A 22,252-nucleotide genomic window follows, 5' to 3' on the forward strand; every position below is an offset into this window, starting at 1 on the left:
TTCTACAACATGATTCCTGAAAAGTATTTTTGTTGCGTTCCTTCTGAGTTTCCTATGGAAGTGCTTAAAATGATCCAGGCGATCTTGGAAGCACCTAAAGTGCATACACAAAAAGTGAAAATGTGTAACTCTTGGCTTAAGAATGCGTACATCTTCAAAGTAAAGTATTACCAACAAATAAAAATCTAAACCACAGCATGTTTCGTAAGTGTTGTATTTCATGGTGTAGTCTGAAAAGATTCCATTAAGCATTGCAACTTTTCGTTTGATGTACAACTGTCTGAATGCATTGGCAAGTTATACTTCGCTACTCTCATTTTGTATTTCTGAAGGATATACACCAAGTACCATAGGATTTTGCTTGTATAATAGTAATATTTTATTATTACGGTCAAAGACCAGTTCAGAATTCTTGTATTATTGCATTGGCGTGTGTGTGTGTGTGTGTGTGTGTGTGTGTACTATCACACTATCATGTCAAAATTATTGTCTGAAAGTCTACAGCATCTGTGAAATCCAATTCTGAATCCTCTTTTAGAAATGTTTTCCAACTGACTAGCAAAACTTGCTTTATACAGCATGATGACCTGCATGCAATACATACTTTCTGTCCTGCTGTACATCATGTTCTTTCGTTGTACTACCCCTAGTTTCTTCTTTTTCCAGATATATACTCTATCTCCATTTCTTTTCTACCCTCTTCCTTCACCTGCCCTGAATATTGTTAGGAATGTTTCTAATTTAAAGTCGAAAGAGCCAGTGGCTGATTAGAAGACAGGAAATTGGAAGATTAAACTGTCTGGTTGAACTTCCTTTACTTATCAGCACTCTGTAACTTACACTGGATTATAAACTCAACAACAGTTACAATGTTATTTTCCCTGTTGTGCTTAATTTTTCTTTCTTTAGACAATCTGGAAATTAGGCAGTTGATGACTCTGAGCCAAGACTGGTTGTTTCCAGCAATTGGGTAAAGGAGATTCGAATAAATATGGATATTATAAAGATCTGTTCCCCTTTACGTTCCAGGATTTGCCTGAATCTAAGTGCGTACTGTGTTTGCGATATGTAGATATAATGTAGACATGATGTGTATAATATGAGCCATATCAGCTATTGACATTGAATCAAGCATCAGATCATATCGTACTTTTCAAGGGAAATAACATTATTTAGTAAGAGGAAAATGCAGCATGATAATCCTTCCTCAGACCTTAATTCCCCCTTCAGAAATGTTAAAAAAATAAAAAATTGCAATGCCACGGGTACAGCTGTGCAATATGCTGGCAAAGGAATAGCAAGGTTCCCTAACGGAGACATCACTAGGTTATTGTTCCAGACCATAGCTTGACAGCAGAAGGAGCTTGTTTTTCCCCAATTGCTCAAACGCAAAAAAGAAAAACATTGGGAAGCATTTCTTGTTAATAGCTCAATGTGAACAGTTCAGACCCAAATCAAGATTCCATTGGCTGTACAGAGAACAAGAGCTGACTGACCAAGTCGCTGCAATATAAGCATCCTGAATATTGTGAGTCTCCTATGAATGGCGAAGCCCTTTATCGCACTGGTTCAAAATTTGGGACGAAACTACCACTACTGTGCGGTTCTGTTAGTCACACATGAAAGACCTTTACTCCATTCCAATCTATAAGAACTTTTATGTATGTCTTAGCTTCTAATATTTAAATGGTAGGAGCCTTTGATGAGATTTTTTTTTATTTTAGATGTTATTGAGGTTTCCTATACAGCATTATTTTTACAGTAGTTCTGAAGTTTGGTTTTTCTGAAAATATTTTAAATATTCATCTCAATTGCAGAGAAAATCTGAGATAAAAATGTAGCTAAGTAACGAGGAGCTCAGAATTGAAGCTGCTTATATTATGCCTAGCAATAGTACACATAGATATAAATGGCCACCGGCAACTATAGAAGGTTTAATATCCTTTTCTCCTGTTGTTTTAACTGGACAGCCATCACATCCACATTTGAAGCACATTTAAAACACATGACTTCCCCCCCAAAGAATCCTGGGAACTGTGGCTACAATTCCCAGCAACCTTAACAAACTTCAGTTCCCAGGATTCTTTGGGGGGAAGTCATGTGTTTTAAATGTATGCTGTCATCCTGCCTCCCCCCCAGCACACAGAGACAGAGGGTCCTATATGCAAGTAAGAAAGAGATCTTTATTCAGACACAAAACAGTACAGACTTGCTAATAGACAGTGTGGGCTCATCCACACTTTTGCTTGGTCCATGACTTCTAGGCATGGGTCCGAGAGGTTTTTCCTATTGTCCTGCCACTTTCCCTGGGAAAGCCCACTGTTTACTTCTGAACTGGAGCAAATGTCAATAGGGTTTTCTGCAGATTGACCTTTTTCCAATTTAGTGGTAAATAACGAATTTTCCCAGGGAAAGCAATGGGACAATAGAAAAACCTCTTGGACCCTTATCTAGAAATCAAATGGAAGAAATCACGGGACAAAGGGAAGTAGGTGAGCCCTGTGTTCAGAAGCTATAGTTCAGAAATTCAAGAGTCAGGCAAGATGTTCAGAACTGAACGAAAGCATTGATGATGTCCCAACCATTTCCTTCTGATGCAGCTGAAGTTAACGTACAATAGGGAGAGACCTCCACCCCTGGTTCCCACCAAACAGCCCCTCTTTTGTTTCTTCTTCCTCCTCCTCCTTCTCCTGCATCAGGGCCTGCCAACCCAACTCCATGACCACCATTGATATACGTTGGTAAATACTGTAGCCAGGACAAGTTAGTTAGTAGGCCCATACCCACACACAGGGTGTGATCAAACTTTCGGGAGCTCAAGTGAACAAGGAAAGATTATTCTAGTAGGGCCTTATGTATCTGTAGACAGAAGAATCTATCACAGCTTGAGATGCTGTGGTCATACCGGGTGGACCATTGAGGGGCTCCGTTCTGGCTGCTGGTATTATTTGGGGGGGGGGAGGCTTTGCAACTGTTGTAGCAAAGCTCAGTGGCAGAGCACATGCTCTGGGTGAAAAAGATCCAGGCTGTGGATCCCACACAGGCTTGATCCCTGGCATCTCAAAGCAGGGCTGGGAAAGACTCCCATCTTAAACCCGAGAGGGCCCTTGACAGATAGGCCGGTGGTCTGACTTGGTATAAGACACTGGTCTTCAGCAGGTGTGTGAGGAGAACCCAGTACAGTGGTACCTCGGGTTACAAACACTTCGGGTTACAGACTCCACTAACCCGGAAGTAGTACCTCAGGTTAAGAACTTGACCTCAGGATGAGGACAGAAATCGCACACCGGTGGCGCAGCAGCAGCAGGAGGCCCCATTAGCTAAAATGGTACCTCAGGTTAAGAATGGTTTCAGGTTAAGAATGGACCTCCGGAACAAATTAAGTACGTAACCAGAGGTACCGCTGTACCTGAATTGCAACCTAGCCTAAGGTAGATTGTAAGCACACCACTGCTATCATGTAAATGCACCGTAAGAAATTAAGAAGTGGGTCCCCAAATACTTGTTTGGGCTAAAGGTGCCCCCCGGAATTCAGAAGGCTCAAAACTGCTGTTATAAGGTAACTTCCTAAGCACATGCTTATCTGCCATGTCAGGCCTAACACTTTGATGTTGGCTGTGATTTAGAGTCCAGCACATGCCTATGTCTCTGGCTAGCCACTGTGGCAAGTGCAGCTGCAAAAGTACATGGGGCCCTTTCCTTTTTCATAGGCCACAGTGGCGCAGCGCAAGTCACTGAATCATGTTCCGAACTGCTTCTCTGTAAAAATAATTCAACATATAGAGAATCTTATGAATATTTCTAGCTGAAAAGGGGAGCAGCAGGTGGAAACAGAAGGGGCTCCTTTTTAAAGGCTCTGATAAATTGCAGTGGCAATAAATTATTTTGAAATAGAAAAGGAAATATGTGTGTGTGTGATATGTATAAAATGGCTTGCTATATCAATGCCGTTTTATCTCTTTGAATATACACATTTAAGAAAGGGTGCAAGAGGTGTTTATTGTTAATTATGAAAATCCATATCAAAACTTTACTTAAGGACCAAGTGGTCAGAGGGTCTAGGAGTTTCAATATATTGCAAATGTAAGAGCCTGTCCTAAACAGCTTTGATTTTATGGCCACTGTAGTCAAAGTTCTGGACTATTTCCCATATACCAGATTGCTGAGACATGGCTATGGCTAATCTATGCGTTCCTAGAAGAGACAAAACAGTTATATTAACTAATGGAGCTGAATTCAAACCATTTGTTACATGTAAACATAGATTTTCCACAGGGCTGCTGAGTATAAACTTAACCATCGTCCAACTACAGACACATCATGGCGTGGTATAATACAGACCCCACATGTTTTATAGACTTTTACTACCAACAATTGCAGCAACCTTCCTTCAACAGAAACACTTGCTGTCCTCAACCTGCACTGACCATATAGATTAATTTCAGTTAGAATTCTGCAAAATGGGACCAAATACTGCAACAAAGAACACATATCACCACAGAAAACAAACAAGGGTATTGCAAGCCATTTAAAATATAGTCTGTTAGGTTGTAAAATCATGTAGAACTTTCGTAAATAAGGTTAATGAAAGTTTGTTTGTTTGTTACATTTATATACCACCCTTTTCTTCCAAGGAGCTCAAGGCGGTGTACATGGTTCTCCTCCCCATTTCATCGTCACAACAACCCTGTGAGGTAGGTTAGGCTGAGAGTGAGTGGCTTGTCCAAGGTCACCCAGTGAGCTCCATGGCTGAGTGGGGATTTGAACCCTGGTCTCACGGGTCATCATCCAACACTACACTGGTGTAATGAAAATTCTGCATCTACTTCAGAATGCATAGAAAGAGAGATTCGATTCATCACTTTGTGGCCATAGACAAGGGATAGGGGAACCTGTTGATCTCCAGGTGCTCTTGCACTTCAACTTCCATCAGCCCCAGTCAGCATGGACAATGGTCAGATATAATGGAGTTAATGGAGGACCACAGTCTCCCCATCTCTTCCATAAACACAATATCTCATTACTATCAAACCTGATCATTCTGGCAAGATCTCAAAGATGTTGAAACCGCTGTAGAGCAGTATCTCCCCTCCGCCCCTCCCCCCCAAAAAAAACCCACCAATTCCTAAATATATAAGAGGGCAGCCACGTAAGGTGTATCCAGATGGCACTGTTTTCTTGGGATGATGGCAAATTGACTTTGCAACTCCTAGAACCAAAACTGCATCATGGTTTTGAGTCCCTCCTGAAAAGGTGCAATCAGGGAGGTCCCACTTCAGTATTATGCAGAGTGAGGCAACCACCTGATTATTTATTATTGTACATTCAATCTCAGAGAAAGAAACTTGTAATTTTTTTATTTTTATTTTTTTGCTTCAGGTGAAAAACACACAACTTGACTGGTCTTGAGTACTATGCACTTTGACTGGGTGGTGGAGGATTTGTGGCAGAATATCTAGGCCAACAGCAACCCAACATGCACCACCACTGGACCATGTGGGTGCCGCTTAACAGAGCCACAAAGGTGTTGGCAGAACATAGCAGCAGGGGAAGCTGATCATTGGTCCATCTGGCTTGGTATAGTCTACATTCATTGGCAGAGGTGCTCTGGGGTTTCATGCCTGCCTTGATATGCTAAGAAGTGCAGCTGGGATCTTCTACATGCAAAGAAGTTGTTGTACCACTAAACTGCGGCCCTTCCCCAAAGAACCGGTCTCAGCAACACCTTTCCTTTTATCTTGGTACCTTCTGCCTTGTTTTCTTGTGTTTTTCCCTCACAACGAAGCAGCATATTTGGCAGGGGAGTGGGGGAGGTCACATCTTAGCCTCACAGCATGTATTGATGTCTTTCGCAGGTCTTGGATGAGTTTCAATTTCAGATTTATAGTCTCTTCTACCTGCAGGCCTCAGATGCTTTGGGAAAATTAGATATCGTCAGAAGATCAGCAGGCTTTAAAAATATATATAAAGTTCTTGGAAGTCTAGTAAGGATGGGCACTTTAAAGGAGCAGAGATCTTAGCATGCTCTTCATGGGACAAGTTCACACATGACTCTATGGGTTATAGCATCCAGCACTGTGTGCATGGAGTTCCACTCATACAACAGGACTTACCCTTCCTCTCCTCGCCCTGTGCCCCCTTCCCATAATCCTGAAGGTCCACCAACCAGCAGGACCTTTAGGGGAGAGGAGAGGAGGTGAAAAAATTGTTGCACAAGGAGAACAATAGCAGTGGATACAACCCTATATAGGCCTTTAGGTGTACAGGTTGTGAACTAAAGGTTAGGGATCTACAAATCAGATGAGAATCACATTTCTCATTCTGCCAGGTCACTATATCCTGGGGCAGCACAAGTGGTCTAACAATGGACACACTGGATTCTTCACCCATGGTGTGAGCCTGACTTCCGCCTGACTTTGCAACCTGTTTTGCACATGTGTGTACCTCTGAGTCGGTTGTACCTTTCCCCTATCTTTTATCTATGTTAAGTGTATGTCTATTCATCATTAAAATTTTAAGAAATGCAAATGTTTTTAAAACAATCCCAAAACTTCTCTGGGAATTGGGCAGGGCCTAGGCCCTCTCAAAGAGGACTGGGCCACAACCAGCTTTTGAGGCCCCTAGTTATAATAAAAATAAAAACGGCAACACCTAAAAACAGAATAAGGCATCAAAAATAGAGAAAAAATAGTGTTTAGTTTAGTTTAGTTTAGTTTAGTTTAGTTTAGTTTAGTTTAGTTTAGTTTAGTTTAGTTTAGTTTAGTTTACAAATGCTTTTATAGCCGGAGAGAGTATGTCACATTTTGGTCTGATATACATGAAAACAGGTTGCGAAACAGAATGGCTGGGGCAACCCAGTCAGATGGGTGGGCTGCAAAAAATAAATCATCCTCATTATTAAAAAGTATCCAAATTTTAGACCACCTATGGAGATAAGAGACCATGGGCCAAATGGACTTCTTAACACACACACATACCACATTGGCCCTTGACATGGCAGGTGTTTTGTGAAGTCACGGGTACTAACCACTGTCCACAGCTAGCATTTCCCTGTTCAAAGAGACACATTTGGAAAAGCTGCCGTATGAGTCTTTTTATAGTTCACGCTACCAGTGTAAAATGTACACTTGGGCTGAAAAAGGTGATGGCACTTCCAAATTGTCTCTGGGGAGGGACTCTACAAACTGTTACATCTATCTTTGCCCTTCAATTTACATGCATGCCTTCATGTGTTTCAGGATAAAATAGTATCAACTTTTTCCTAAGGGTATATCAGATTTCCCACTCCCCTCCTGCAAGCCTTTTGTTCTCTCTGCTCACATGTAGTTCTCGTTGATTTCAGTGGGATGTGGGCTACAGAGGGTCTTGAGGCTTTTAAGTGTTTACTGCGCTAACATTTTGCAACTGTCAATCTGCCACATTTAGAAACAGAACAGTCAAGTGTAAATTAAGTAGAAATGCTAGAATTAAATGTACTTGCAGAACCACAGACTCCAGTGAATAACCCAGAAATCTGTTTCCTAGCTGGGTTTTTATGTCAACTTTTCATTCTACATTAATTCCTCTGAGGCATCCTCCCTCTACAGCTTTCATGTGGTTGAATGTCATTATGCATCTTTGACAATTTGATCCATCCTGGATCTTTTGCTTTTGCACCACTGTACTTGTTGCTGTCTTTCTCAGTTAAGAAGTACAAGGTGCTGTGGCATTGCCAGCTGCAATCCCAGGCTGGATCATTAGTCAAAATCTGAGGTTAATCAACTGCAAATTCCATTAGCTTCATACAGAGTGAAAATAAAGAACAGACGGTCCCACATGCAAGCCAGAAGTCAGGTGCAATACAATGAAGCTCGCCTTCAGGTATAAGACTTTTTCCATTCCTCAAAGAAACATTCTTCATGATAAGAGGGAAAAGATCAAATACACATGGGGGGAGAGTAATGGGGGCAGGAGTTTCAGAGAAACATCTGTACAAATTTTGTATTAAGACACCTCTTTGCCAGTACAGAATAAATCCAGTACAGAATAAATCTCAGTTCTTCCTCAAATGTTCTTTCCACGTACATGCATATACTTTTTTTATCATTCTAAGAAATAGAGGTCAGATATGATTCCAGTTTTCTGATATTTATATTTATGCACTAGCAAGGAGAAACCAAGCATTTTTTTTTCTATTTCTGGAGGCTCACATTTCACAAAGGTACATTACTTACTCACCTGTAGAGGGTCTGTATTTGAGTAAAACAGAAACAATTTTCACAATTACTTTGAGAATCAATAGTTGATTTTTTAATTGCCTTGAATTGCTAACTATTCTCTCCCCCCCCCCTCTCTCTCTCTCTCTCACACACACACATTGACTAAATGCTGTCCTAAGAGCAATTTATCTGTAAGATTAATCTGTTCCACTTTGGATAAATAGTGCTTCTTTGCTAGGACATGTAAGCAAAATTATTCATGACAAAAATTAACAAATGAAAAATTAAATCTACAGTTGAAAGCAATTCATATGACATTAGCTGCTAAAATAAATGTTTTCCTATTAAAAAGCCACATAATGCAATAAGGTTCCAATAGTTCACACTTAAAACTGATTTATGTCATAGATGCAGATACTGTAGTGATTGCTTTTTCCTCCCTTCTGCAATTAACAATTCACATGAAAATGACTAATAGCATGGGATCATGTTTTAAGAACCCGTTTTCTTTTCCTTAAACTTCCTTGTTGCCGTTAACATGTAAAAATATTAATAATAATATTAATAATAATAACGTAAAAATATTAATCATAATTCGCTAAATGATTATTTGGATCCCGTTAATAAGGAATCAATGGGAATATTGCAACTACCAAAACAAAAGGCTAAACTATCCAGGCTCTGGGAACTGTAAACTAACAATTGCTAACACAAATGGTCCCTTTCTGATCATAGTTTGCGGTGGAATGAAAGATGCAATTGTCTGGAAGTGATGAATATGGGATCCATGCTGGCGGAAGAGTCAAAGGTCATCTTATGCAAAGGTCCTTTTCTCTCTGGCACCGTTTCCTTTGTATAGCATAGTTTGGCAGCTATCTCCTTGCACTTCGGCTACCTGCCAATGCAGCTGGTACTGTGCAACTATCTGGTACAGACTACAAAGCATCACTCAGCAACCAGCAGCTTCACATGGGGCCCCATTTGCAGGATGACAAAGAAAGATGGGCTATATGTTCTACCATCTATGCCCATTTTAAAAAAAAACACACCTCTTAAACTGCATGGCTGCAAGTTATCGCTAATAATGTAGCGGTGACTGGATCTGTATGATCTGTTCTGGGGGCAATGGTATAATCTTTGTCATGTGTGAAATGGTGCAATCAATAAGGAATCAAATATTTGCTCTGTGTTCAGAGATATAGATATAAATAGATTAATGTTAATTCGCTGAGCATTCTCAAAAGTGAAAGAAACCTTTTCCCTCCAGGTCATCATTAGTGACCAGTAGCACAATCAACAATGACACCAATCATACTCCATTTAAGTGGGGGAAAGGGTATTGTTTTAAATCTTGTTTCAAGTGTCTTTAAGAGGCAGGGAAATGATTTTTGAAAAACAGGCAGCAAAACTCCTATTTCTTTGACAAAACTGAAAATCTAGAAGACAATTTGTGCAGCTATCATCCAAACTTGATTTTCGTATGGAAAAGGCAACACCATAATCATGACCGCAGGAGAACTTTTTGGGTTGGTTTTGCCACACACAACAAACACACAGCGTGTTCCCACTCTTTTGTCTTATTTCTTCAGATCTATTGTGATCTATTGAGCCAAATGAAAGGACTATCTTGGCTAGGATGACACCCAGCAGCGGAGTTTCAGTTCCTTTCCCCCAGATGCCCATCGTGTCCAATGCCTACACAGAGAGGAGTTGAAATTCTCTTTGAGTGAAAGTTAGGAGGGATAAATTCTCTTCCCCTGCTGCAACACAGAAAAGCAATATTTCATGCATTTTAAAATGAGTTCTTCCATATTTTAAACAGAACTCAGTGTGGTTCTTGAGCAGTAGAAATGGCACTGACACTCCCTCTCCCTCTGTTGACCACCTTAGCTTAAGTAGCCAGCCATAATTTCATATCGCTAATTTTATTTGTTAATGTACCAGTTTCTGTGTAAATTTGTATGGCCATAATGAAGACACTGGGGCAGATCTGCATCAGCCCCGGTTTGAAACATTGCCATCAGTGGATTATAACAATTTGCATTGTTCACATTGAATTCAGTTTCTATCCTACAATTTTTTTATTATTTTTTTGTGGTTGGAGGGAGAGAGAAATTAATTTAAAGGATGAGGAAACATAGAAGGCGTTCTTGAACTCTTCATGCTTTTTATTATTATTATTTGCACTGTAGCCATATTACATATTTGTAATCGTTTGGGCTTTTCCCCCCATCCTCTTTGTGTGGCTTGCAATGTTCTTGAAAATACACTAACTTTTAAATGGAAGCAGGCAATGACAAATTATGATCAAAGATGCCACTGAAGAACCACTTCTGTTTCTTTCTTCTTATTCTTCTTCCTTTTTTTGTTGCAAATTACAGTCAAAATCTTAGGGAGATGAGACACAATAGGGGAGGTGAAAACCCCCGAGTCTTTGGTTTCTGTCTTTTTCCATTTGTCCCTGATACTCTGTTTCATCACTTGTTCCGATATCAGCTACTTGAAATTGTTATATATAATTTAACGTTATACAGAAGCATTGTCATATCAAACATAGTGAAATGGATTCCAAAAACACCATCTGGTATTTGGGAATGCACTGTGAGTTGGGAACGTGAGAAGAGATATTCTTTGCCACTTTGCTTGGGATCCAGCCATTAGCAGTGTAATTGCCAAGGAAAGGTGACAGGCTTCAGGCAAGTGGGTATTTTTCCTTCCCCAGCCTATTAACTCTATGAGTCCTAAACCAAACACAAGAGACATTTTCAGGACATCCTTGTTTTTACAAATGTATTTTTTCTTAATGGGGCAAATTAAACAACCATAAAGGTTATTATTGAACCACTAAGACGAGGAGAATAAATTGAAGAATCAGCTTGTTGAGATAAGAGTTGAAATTGAGGCACGTCTGTCTTTAAAGCTGCAGCGTGCATTAGAAGTGGATTTGCAATGATTAGATTTTTTACAAGCTTTATCCAAACGTTCATTTAAAAGCCACCATTGGTTTCTTCTAATCCACCCTAAATTGCAAAGTCCATGTTGTTTAGGTCATCTGTGACCATTCTAAACAGTATTTATCTGATGCAATCTGAGTTCAAGATCCAAAGCACTGTGGAAGACTGTAGGGAGACTTCAGACTTGGTGATAGGGCTGTTTTCTCCCCTGCAACCCCTTCTCCTTGCATCCCTGTGCCTTATGGGAAACTGCTTTTGAAACAGAAGGAAATGACAACAGGATTTTGTGATATGGCATGGGACTAACCTATTCAAAGCAGGAAAATAAGTTAAAAGCTCTGCACTAGTCCAGTCGAAAGCAACGTTTAGAACCTGTCCTGCATTATCTGACTTCTTCATCTTTGCTACCTGTTCTGTATTTTGCAAACAATGCATGAAACTCACTTCTGAAATCACATAATATCTTGAGGAGTTAGAGGGAAACATAAGTCTACTTTTTTGTTTCATAATATTCATTATGACTTCATTTTGATATTATAGTCTACAATCACCTGTCACAGGGAGGAAACTGCAGCTAGGAACTGAGCGCAAAAGAGATGGAGTGATGTTAATTTATGATAAGTTGCACCCTGCTACTGCTACTTGAATATATAGCTATGTAAATATGCACCATCTAAATGCCTGAGCCATGATTTACATAAAATTAGAACGTGGGTTCTGCATTTTAAAATAAACACTACATGGCTTGGACCTGTCTGCCTTGCAAACCAACTCCTCTCTTCTTTTTCCTCCATTGCAGTCTTGATCAGGCCTTCCATGCATGCCTTGTGTATAAATAGGGACTCCTTCTCTCTGATTCACCAAAACCCAAACATGTGCATGTGATGGAGATGGTGCTTACCTCATTCACATTTTAATATGGTTTGTGTGTGTGTGTGTGTGTATATATATATGTGTGTGTGTGTGTGTGTGTGTATATATATATATATATATATATATATATATGCTTTCGTAGATTTTCACGGGTACAGGAATGTAGGTTTTGGTGTCCTCGGGTGTCTTCCCGTGTAAAAGTTGGGGTGTCTAGGCGACGTTTCGACGAGGTCTCACTCGTCATCTTCAGGCTGGTGCTTTCGGCTTCTTGTTACTGGAACAGAGCGGGATCTCAATGTTTGAGTTCCTATAAATACTGTAGAGGGGGTGTGGTGTCTAGCCTCCAATGTTCTGGGCAGAGAGGAAGTTCCCAGGCTAGTGTGCCTTTTCTTCTTTTGTTCCTTAATTACTTGAGAGATACCTTGAGTGATTTCTTGAGTGATATCCTGAGTACCACTTAGGTGGGTCATTAGGTGTGGATTAGTTGCTAAAGTCTTTGTGTCTTGACCTCTTGAACTTTGTGAAGAGTTTTCCTGAGAAGATGGCTGTATTGCACTTAGTTGTGCTTTGGCTTGGCTTCGTGTATAGGGGCGAGCTGTGGTTTTGTGGCTTGTGTCAGCCAGATCTGTGTAGGGATTGCAGGGGGGTGCAGCATCCGGAGGTGCCACCATGGATTGGCTACTGGATGGTGTCAGTAATTCATCTGTGGAGAGGGTCTGGGTTTGGGTCTGGTGTGGTTGATTGGTGTTGGCGTTCTGTGTGCCTCTGGATCTGGTGTCAGTTTTTGTGGGGAGGGCTAATTTCCAGATGTCTGGCAAGCGGGATGTGTCGTCACGCTTGTTCATGTTGTGAGGGTGTTTCTCTATCTCGATGGCTTCCATGATTATTCTCTTGTGGTGATGTTCCGTGTTAAAGAGCAATTTGGAATCTGCAAAATTAATTTCGTGTCCTGTTTCTTTCATGTGTTGGAAAAGAGAGGAAGTTTTTTCTTCTTTTTTGACGGCATTCTTGTGTTCTGCGATACGTGCATTTATTCGTCTGTTTGTTTGTCCAATGTACGTGGCTGGGCAGACTTTGCAGGGTATTTCATAGATCCCTTGGTTTTCCAACTGGATTTTATCCTTGGGGTTTCTGAGGATATTGGCTATTTTTTGGTTGGTGCAAAAGGCTGTTTTGATATTGTGTTTATGGAGGATTTTGCTAATTTTATCTGTAGTGCCCTTGATATAAGGAAGGAGGGCCATGCCATTGTTTTCTTCTGTGTCTTGGTTTTTGGGGGGTGTTTCCTTTTGGATTAGCTTCGTAATCCTGTTTTGCTGGTATCCATTGGCAATTAACACATTTGAGAGATTCTGTAACTCAGTTGTCAAGTGGTCTTTGTCAGCCAGGCGTTTGGTTCTGGAGATGAGAGTCTTGGCTACGGAGTTTATTTGTGCAGGGTGGTGGTGTGATTGTGCATGTAAGTAGCGGTTGGTGTGTGTTTTTTTCTGGTAGATAGTGTGTCCTAGGGAGCCATCAGGTTTTTTGTAGATTAGGACGTCAAGGAAGGGAAGTTGGTTGTTGGTTGTTGTTGAAGTTGGAAGTTGGTTGTTGTCAGAACACAAACCCAAACTTTGGCTCAGATATGTTGACGACACCTTTGTAATTTGGCCACACGGGAAGGAAAAACTGGATAGCTTCCTCACACATCTCAACAACTTACACCCCAAAATACAATTCACTATGGAAATAGAAGCCAACAACCAACTTCCCTTCCTTGACGTCCTAATCTACAAAAAACCTGATGGCTCCCTAGGACACACTATCTACCAGAAAAAAACACACACCAACCGCTACTTACATGCACAATCACACCACCACCCTGCACAAATAAACTCCGTAGCCAAGACTCTCATCTCCAGAACCAAACGCCTGGCTGACAAAGACCACTTGACAACTGAGTTACAGAATCTCTCAAATGTGTTAATTGCCAATGGATACCAGCAAAACAGGATTACGAAGCTAATCCAAAAGGAAACACCCCCCAAAAACCAAGACACAGAAGAAAACAATGGCATGGCCCTCCTTCCTTATATCAAGGGCACTACAGATAAAATTAGCAAAATCCTCCATAAACACAATATCAAAACAGCCTTTTGCACCAACCAAAAAATAGCCAATATCCTCAGAAACCCCAAGGATAAAATCCAGTTGGAAAACCAAGGGATCTATGAAATACCCTGCAAAGTCTGCCCAGCCACGTACATTGGACAAACAAACAGACGAATAAATGCACGTATCGCAGAACACAAGAATGCCGTCAAAAAAGAAGAAAAAACTTCCTCTCTTTTCCAACACATGAAAGAAACAGGACACGAAATTAATTTTGCAGATTCCAAATTGCTCTTTAACACGGAACATCACCACAAGAGAATAATCATGGAAGCCATCGAGATAGAGAAACACCCTCACAACATGAACAAGCGTGACGACACATCCCGCTTGCCAGACATCTGGAAATTAGCCCTCCCCACAAAAACTGACACCAGATCCAGAGGCACACAGAACGCCAACACCAATCAACCACACCAGACCCAAACCCAGACCCTCTCCACAGATGAATTACTGACACCATCCAGTAGCCAATCCATGGTGGCACCTCCGGATGCTGCACCCCCCTGCAATCCCTACACAGATCTGGCTGACACAAGCCACAAAACCACAGCTCGCCCCTATACACGAAGCCAAGCCAAAGCACAACTAAGTGCAATACAGCCATCTTCTCAGGAAAACTCTTCACAAAGTTCAAGAGGTCAAGACACAAAGACTTTAGCAACTAATCCACACCTAATGACCCACCTAAGTGGTACTCAGGATATCACTCAAGAAATCACTCAAGGTATCTCTCAAGTAATTAAGGAACAAAAGAAGAAAAGGCACACTAGCCTGGGAACTTCCTCTCTGCCCAGAACATTGGAGGCTAGACACCACACCCCCTCTACAGTATTTATAGGAACTCAAACATTGAGATCCCGCTCTGTTCCAGTAACAAGAAGCCGAAAGCACCAGCCTGAAGATGACGAGTGAGACCTCGTCGAAACGTCGCCTAGACACCCCAACTTTTACACGGGAAGACACCCGAGGACACCAAAACCTACATATATATATATATATATATATATATGAATGATAGCCCAGACTTTGTCGTCATGAACACAGTGGCTCCTTCAATCTGTGGAAGGCTTCTGATTCAGCAAAGAAATCCCACTGGTGTGGCAGAGGTGGAAGCAATTTCTGTTGATTTCCCCCTTTCCCATGGAAGTCCCTGTGCACTCTGAAAGTCCGCTTCATGGAACGGAAGTGGCACTGGAGGCTAAAGGGGGAAAGGGGAATCGGCAAAAATATCAACCCAGGACCATTGGATCCATCCCAATATAATTATAACCAGGATGTTTAAAATCCCAATGCTTGTAGAATGAATTTAATTAAATGTATAAATGCAATGAAACCTGCTATTCTAAATTTACATATAATACACATGGATTGCATAAAAAATAAACTATGCATGTTGTATTCAATACTGCTGCTTCTATATGCTTGAAGGAAGAAAGTGTTGCATTATATATGCACTCACATTTGATGTGATCCATGTGTATTTTGTCCTGGAGGAGCAGTGTGCATACTGAAGTACAAAGATTAACACACAAAAACTGGCTATAAGGGCCTACGCATGCATATTATGATTTGTACAGTGGTACCTCGGGTTAAGAACTCGGGTTAAGGGACGCAGGTGGCGCTGTGGGTTAAAGCCTCAGCGCCTAGGACTTGCCGATCGAAAGGTCGGCGGTTCGAATCCCTGCGGCGGGGTGCGCTCCCGCTGCTCGGTCCCAGCGCCTGCCAACCTAGCAGTTCGAAAGCACCTCCGGGTGCAAGTAGATAAATAGGGACCGCTTACCAGCGGGAAGGTAAACGGCGTTTCCGTGTGCGGCTCTGGCTCGCCAGAGCAGCGATGTCACGCAGGCCACGTGACCCGGAAGTGTCTCCGGACAGCGCTGGCCCCTGGCCTCTTAAGTGAGATGGGCGCACAACCCCAGAGTCTGTCAAGACTGGCCCGTACGGGCAGGGGTACCTTTACCTTTACCTTTACCTCGGGTTAAGAACTTAATTTGTTCCAAAGGTCTGTTCTTAACCTGAAACTGTTCTTAACCTGAGGTAGCACTTTAGCTAATGGGGCCTCCCACAGCCACCACACCACCACCACACAATTTCTGCTCTTATCCTGAAGCAAAGTTCTTAACCCGAGGTACTATTTCTGGGTTAGCAGAGTCTGTAACCTGAAGCATCTGTAACCTGAAGTGTCTGTAACCCAAGGTACCACTGTACGTGTATGTGAGTCTTCATGCCCCACATGCCATAGACAGAACATCCATGCTAGCAGTAGTAGACAGCATGGCAGAGTGGTACAGCTCACTTGACCTCCAATCAGTTGTGTTACTACTGCTTGCCAGGAGAGATTGGGGAGGCAGTGGCAGCAAGGTTGGCATGGTGCAAAAGCACCAGCGGGAACAGTGGATTGGCTCCTGGGTGGCTTTTATTTATTTTCTTTTTTTTCTTTTTCTTTTTTTGCAAAAAGAAATAAAAGAGATTTGAAGTTTGAAAACAATGCCTTTCAACTTAGTCAGTTCACACATTCATATGCAAGTCATCAAGGCCCACTCCTTTCCTTTTTTCATTTGCTCTGGTAAGTTGTTCCCACAGAGTCCTAGCTCCAAATGATGCCGTATATCTCTTCACACCTTGATTTATTTTCACACCAACCTTGCTGAGTGAGGGCTGTTCAGCAGCTATGAGAAAAGTAAATTCAGTGTTAAGAGATAATTAGAGGAAAGTTCAAAAACTAAAACTGCCAATATCATAATGCATACCCATAATACAGTTCTATGTGTACCACCACACTTTTTGATTCTATGCTGGTTTGGGTTGTAGCATCTCAAAATGGATATTGTGCCACCAGGAAAAAAAGTGCAGAAAGGAGCAATGAAAATGATTGATAGTGTGGAGCATAAGAAAATAAGAGCCTGCTGGGTCAGGCTAGTGCTACCAACTAGTTCAGAATCCTGTTCTCACAGTGGCCAACTAAAAGCAGGTGCTGAGGGCAATAGCATCCTCTCCTATGAGGAATGGTTACAGTCATCTGAGGCTGCAAGTTCTGTACTCTTGGCTTAAAGTAACAGTGTGTAATGCAGGGCTGTTGTTGGACTACAACTCCCATCAGCTCCAGCCAATTCGGCCATTGTTTAGGGATATTGGGAGTTGCAGTCCAATGTCCTCTGTGGGGCCTCAGCTTGCCCTGGTGTAATGAGATGAGGCAGGGTGGGAGTGGTATCCCTGCCCTTCTCTACAAAGAGTAGAATATCCAACTTACTTCCCATGTTTATATGAGAACAGGGCACCCATGGCTAACCAGTTCTGTCATGCTTAGTTCTCCTGCACCACGAGAAGGCCATACCCTTCAACATTTCTCCAGTGAAAATGGGGACATCCTGTTTAACAATAACAACAATTTTATTATTTGCACCCCGTTAAACTGACTGGGTTGCCCCAGCAACTATGGGTGGCTTCCAACGTACAGTGGATACTCAGGTTGCAAATGCGATCTGTGCGGGAGGCATATCCGCAACCCTCAGCATCCACAACCCTCAGTGCCGCACCTGCGCATGCACGGGTTGTGATTTGGCGCTTCTGCGCATGCACAAAGTGCGATTTAGTGTTTCTGCACATGCGCAAGCTCCAAAACCTGGAAGTAACCAGTTCTGGTACTTCCAGGTTTTGGCCCGTCCATATTCCGAAAACTCGTAAGCTGAAGTGTCTGTAACCCAAGGTATGACTGTATATAAAACATTAAACATTTTTTTAAAAAACCTTCCTTATACAGGGCTGCCTTCAGATGTCTTCTAAAGGTTGTATAGTTACTTATCTCCTTACCCTCCAACGTTTCTTCATTGAAAATAGGGACATCCTAAGGAAAAGCGGGACAATAAAATCAGAAACTGGGGTGGCTTCTGTAAATCTGGGACTGTCCCTGGAAAATAAGGACACTTGGAGGGTTTGGAGGGCCATTAGTAGCCACAGAATGGTATGATCCAGGCAGAAGTGGCCAGCACACTGTATGCAGTTGCAGATCACCCAGAATGTGGGTGAGTTTGGGCACACTAAAAGCAATATTTGTCTAGCGCACCTACGCATGATCCATTCCAAGGGTTACCAGATGTCCACATGCTCATGTGGTTCATAAGCCCTGCATCCTCTGCTTCCCTTCACCATGGAGCACTTTGAACTGAACATAAAAAAGCAGTAGTAATCTCCCTGCTGTTCCACACTCCAATTCCTGTTCCTCATTTTATGGCAATCAGATTGTGCAGACACTCAGTTGTGGAAGGTATTTTTAAAGCAGCAGCATCTGGCTGCTTGGCAGAGACTCAGCAGGCAGTTGGGTTTGGTTGCTTTGGATTTGCTTCTGGATCTGTCACATGTTTTGGCTCCGGGGGGGAGGAAATAGTCAGGGCAGTCTTGCTTCCTTGGACATATTTCTTATTTGACTCACCTTTTGGTTCCGAATTGTGCATTTCCATTCATTTGCCAACAAGCAATGACTTCAGCGGATCCCTGGCTTTGTTTACAGAAAAAAATGCTTGTGTCCTCTATTTTTTCTGCATGACTCACATACAGATCTCTGCTCACATTACAGCTGCACAAAGCTTGCCAGCAGAGGTGGACGTGCTTGCGAGGAGAGTTGTTGGCACAGCATTCAAACCTCTATCAGGCTATGATCAGGCTGATCTCCTCCGGAGAAGTAAATTGTCATCCTCCAAGAGGCCAACAGTTCCAACAAGAGCCTCTCTTCCTTCCCCTCCACAAACCAAGCTAACGCATTCAGCGCTTCCCAAACACTTTTGTTTAGAGGTGGTGGCTTGTTTTAGTTTTGTGTTTTCATTGAAATCTGCCCAGCTGGTTAGATTCACAAGCTGCAATTGTCATTTTTAATAGATTCCAACAATTCCTTGCACAGAGCTCTGATGGAGTACAAAACAGTAGTCCCATGCTAGAAAACCCCTTGATCAAAATTACTCCTCACTTTGCAGTCTATTCTGTGATTCACCAGTATATGAGGGTAGGTGTGTTGGTGTCAAAGATAAGGCTTGCCACAAGTATATGTGACAAATATGTTATGACAACTACAGAATTGTTGATAAAGTCGATAGGTGTTAGGAACAAGGGAAGTACATACAGTAGTACCCATGACCACAGTATGCTTGGCACTGCATACCAGGTGCCAATGTCTGCTTTGCTTTGTGCAACGAACTAAAGAGTCATTGTGTGTTATTCAAATCACAATGCAGTGGAAGAATTCTGGTCAATACCACTTCCAATTGCAGACATGGGAGGGGAGTGACTTTCTCATTTTTCATTCATTTATTGAAGAAATTTAAGAAATTTTGAACCTTTTAGAATTTGTATATATTTATTTAACTTCTCATAGCAGCCAACATGATGAAAAAAAAAAAACAAGCGGGCCTTGCAACTAACAGTGGTACCAGTGTTCCAGCCAGCCATTCACCCTTCCATTCACCCTTGTATTCTGCTATGGCATTGTAGATCTACACCCATCAGATATTCAGTATCCTGAGGCCACTAAGCATGCTGGGCTGTCCCCCTCCCTTAAAGTTTTTGTTCAGTTTTGTACTTCTGTAAACCTTGGAATTCCACTGAGCCTGCTGGTTCTCCCATCCCCTGTTTTGTTTCTCAGTGTCCCTGTTTCAGCTACATTTTCATCAGCGCTCACCTCCTGAGGTTACTACTAGAAGGAGAGATAAGTGTACAGCACAAATCAGGAGCAGCGAAAAAGAACAATAAAGCAGATGAAGCTTGCACAGACTGCACAAAAACTCAACATCTACAAGGCCTCAGCAAATGAGCACCAAAAGCTCACCAAGTTCAACGTGTCGCAACGGAAAGAGTTGGAGCACCATAACTGAAAGGTGTCTCATCTCAGCAGTGGAGCCTGAAAGGGGCCCTCTGAAAAGTATCTAAATAGCCAGGGAGCTTCATGTGGGCAAATGAGACCCCTGCATAAATGTGTCCTCTGCATTCCCCACAAAAGGGTCATACTAAATCTTTCTGATCTGCTTGCAGAGTTTTGAGAAATTAAAAAACAAAGTGCAAGATTGGCTTCATTATTATGAGATAATGGAGGCATATAATTTGGACAAGAAAATTGGCTTCCAGGTGGAAAAATCAAAATTAGAAACAGAACTGTTAGAACCCAAAACTAAGATTTTGTCAAAGATGTATAACTTGCTGTTGAAATGGAACACTCAGGATGAAACGGTGAAATCTGCTATGATTAAATGGGCACAAGATGTTGGACATAACATTATGTTTGCTGACTGGGAACAGTTGTGGACCACAGGTATGAAATTCACGGCATGTAATGCCTTAAGAGAGAATATTATGAAAATGATATACAGGTGGTACATAACCCCAGTCAAGCTCGCAAAAATCTATCATTTGCCCAATAATAAATGTTGGAAATGTAAAGAAACTGAAGGTACATTCTTTCACCTTTGGTGGACGTGCCCAAGGATCAAGGCTTTTTGGGAAATGATTTATAATGAAATGAAAAAGGTATTTAAATATACCTTCCTGAAGAAACCAGAGGCCTTCCTTCTGGGCATTGTCGGCCAATTGGTGTCAAAGAAGGACAGAACTTTTTTTATGTACGCCACAACAGCAGCAAGAATACTTATTGCAAAGTATTGGAAGACACAAGATCTACCCACTTTGGAAGAATGGCAGACGAAGGTGATGGACTATATGGGACTGGCAGAAATGACTGGCAGAATCCGAGACCAGGGAGAAGAGTCGGTGGAAGAAGATTGGAAGAAATTTAACGACTACCTACAGAAATATTGTAAAATTAACAAATGTTAGAATGATGTTGGATAGAAATTAAGTGGTTTCCAGCTGTAATGCTTTAAGAGAATATGAAAAAAAGGTTATAGACAGGTAAAAATCTAACGGTAGGGATTTGCTGAACCAACAATTCGAAGTGGAATACAAAAAAGGGAGGTATGAGGAGGTCCGGGAAATAAGTTAAAGGAAAAGTAGTAAATGGAAAATCTGTGTGTTTTTAATTATTTTTATTTTTATTTTGTATTTTTGTTATTTTCTTTTTTTTCATTTTTATTGTGATATTTTAAAAAAATCTTAATAAATATTCTATAAAAAAAATCTTTCTGATCTGCTAATTTTCTGCATGATCCCTGGCATGCTATTTTACAAAACATAGAGGGCATTTTTTTGGAGTTTGGGTGAGCAGTTATATATGGAGTAGGATTGCTATGAGAAGGGGCATCAGCAGCAAGCATAAACGTGGCAGGATAAAAGCTTGCATTCATGGTTTCAGCACCCTGTACTATGCAGCAAAGTGAATATGGCATTAGAAACATCTGGTTGTCAACCAGATATAGCTACATTTGAGCTTATTCCTTACAAGTCATTGGGTTAAAGCTACATACGTATTTGGCAGAATCCTTGGTGCTTCCGATATCTGCTACAGTATGCATAATTATGGATTTCAGAATGTGTGAGGTTGTTTTTAAAGTATCTCTGTGGTTTCACCTAACAAATGTTAGTTTCACAGAAGTTTATCCCTTTGACCTGCTGTAGCAAGTCAAGATAATCCAGAATTTTTACAACTATCAAGGGACTGACAGAAACAGGTGGATTCCCAGCAGGGAACAACAGCAAATTCTTCAGTGTAAGTTCTGTGTGTGTGGTGTTTTTTTTAAAGAGATCAAACTAAGCAAAATTAAACCAAAGTATATTTAAAATAAGAGTCATTTAGCATGTGGTGTCCAGAGCTACTCTATTAATTATATCAGGACAATTTTTCATATTTGTTTTATTTCTTTGTCCTCTCCTTCAAAGTAGATAATTTATCTTCATGAATGCAGAGGGCAATCCTCTTTTAACTTATGACTCCTTATAAAGCTTCCTTTGCTGTGCTTTTGAAGTTTCTTACCATGCTTTCAAACATTTGAAATAGGTTTTAAGACTGGCACACTCAAAATTAGTAGACACAACCTTTGATTTATTCACAAGCAGCCTAAATATTCTAAAACGTGTTATTCCATAAATTATTCTTTGTGAGAGAGCTTTCATTCTGCAAACTGTATATTGGGGGTA

At 41.3% G+C, this 22,252-nt stretch overlaps 1 protein-coding gene across 7 annotated transcripts in view; it reads left to right on the forward strand.

Moving 5' to 3' along the window:
* The window catches only part of NFIA (nuclear factor I A), a 412,993-nt gene that overhangs the window by 4,298 nt on the left and 386,443 nt on the right, over positions 1-22,252 (forward strand). The window lies entirely within an intron of this gene.

Source organism: Podarcis gaigeae (genome assembly GCF_964106915.1).
Source record: "Podarcis gaigeae genome assembly, chromosome: 6".
In the NCBI taxonomy this organism is placed as follows: domain Eukaryota; kingdom Metazoa; phylum Chordata; class Lepidosauria; order Squamata; family Lacertidae; genus Podarcis; species Podarcis gaigeae.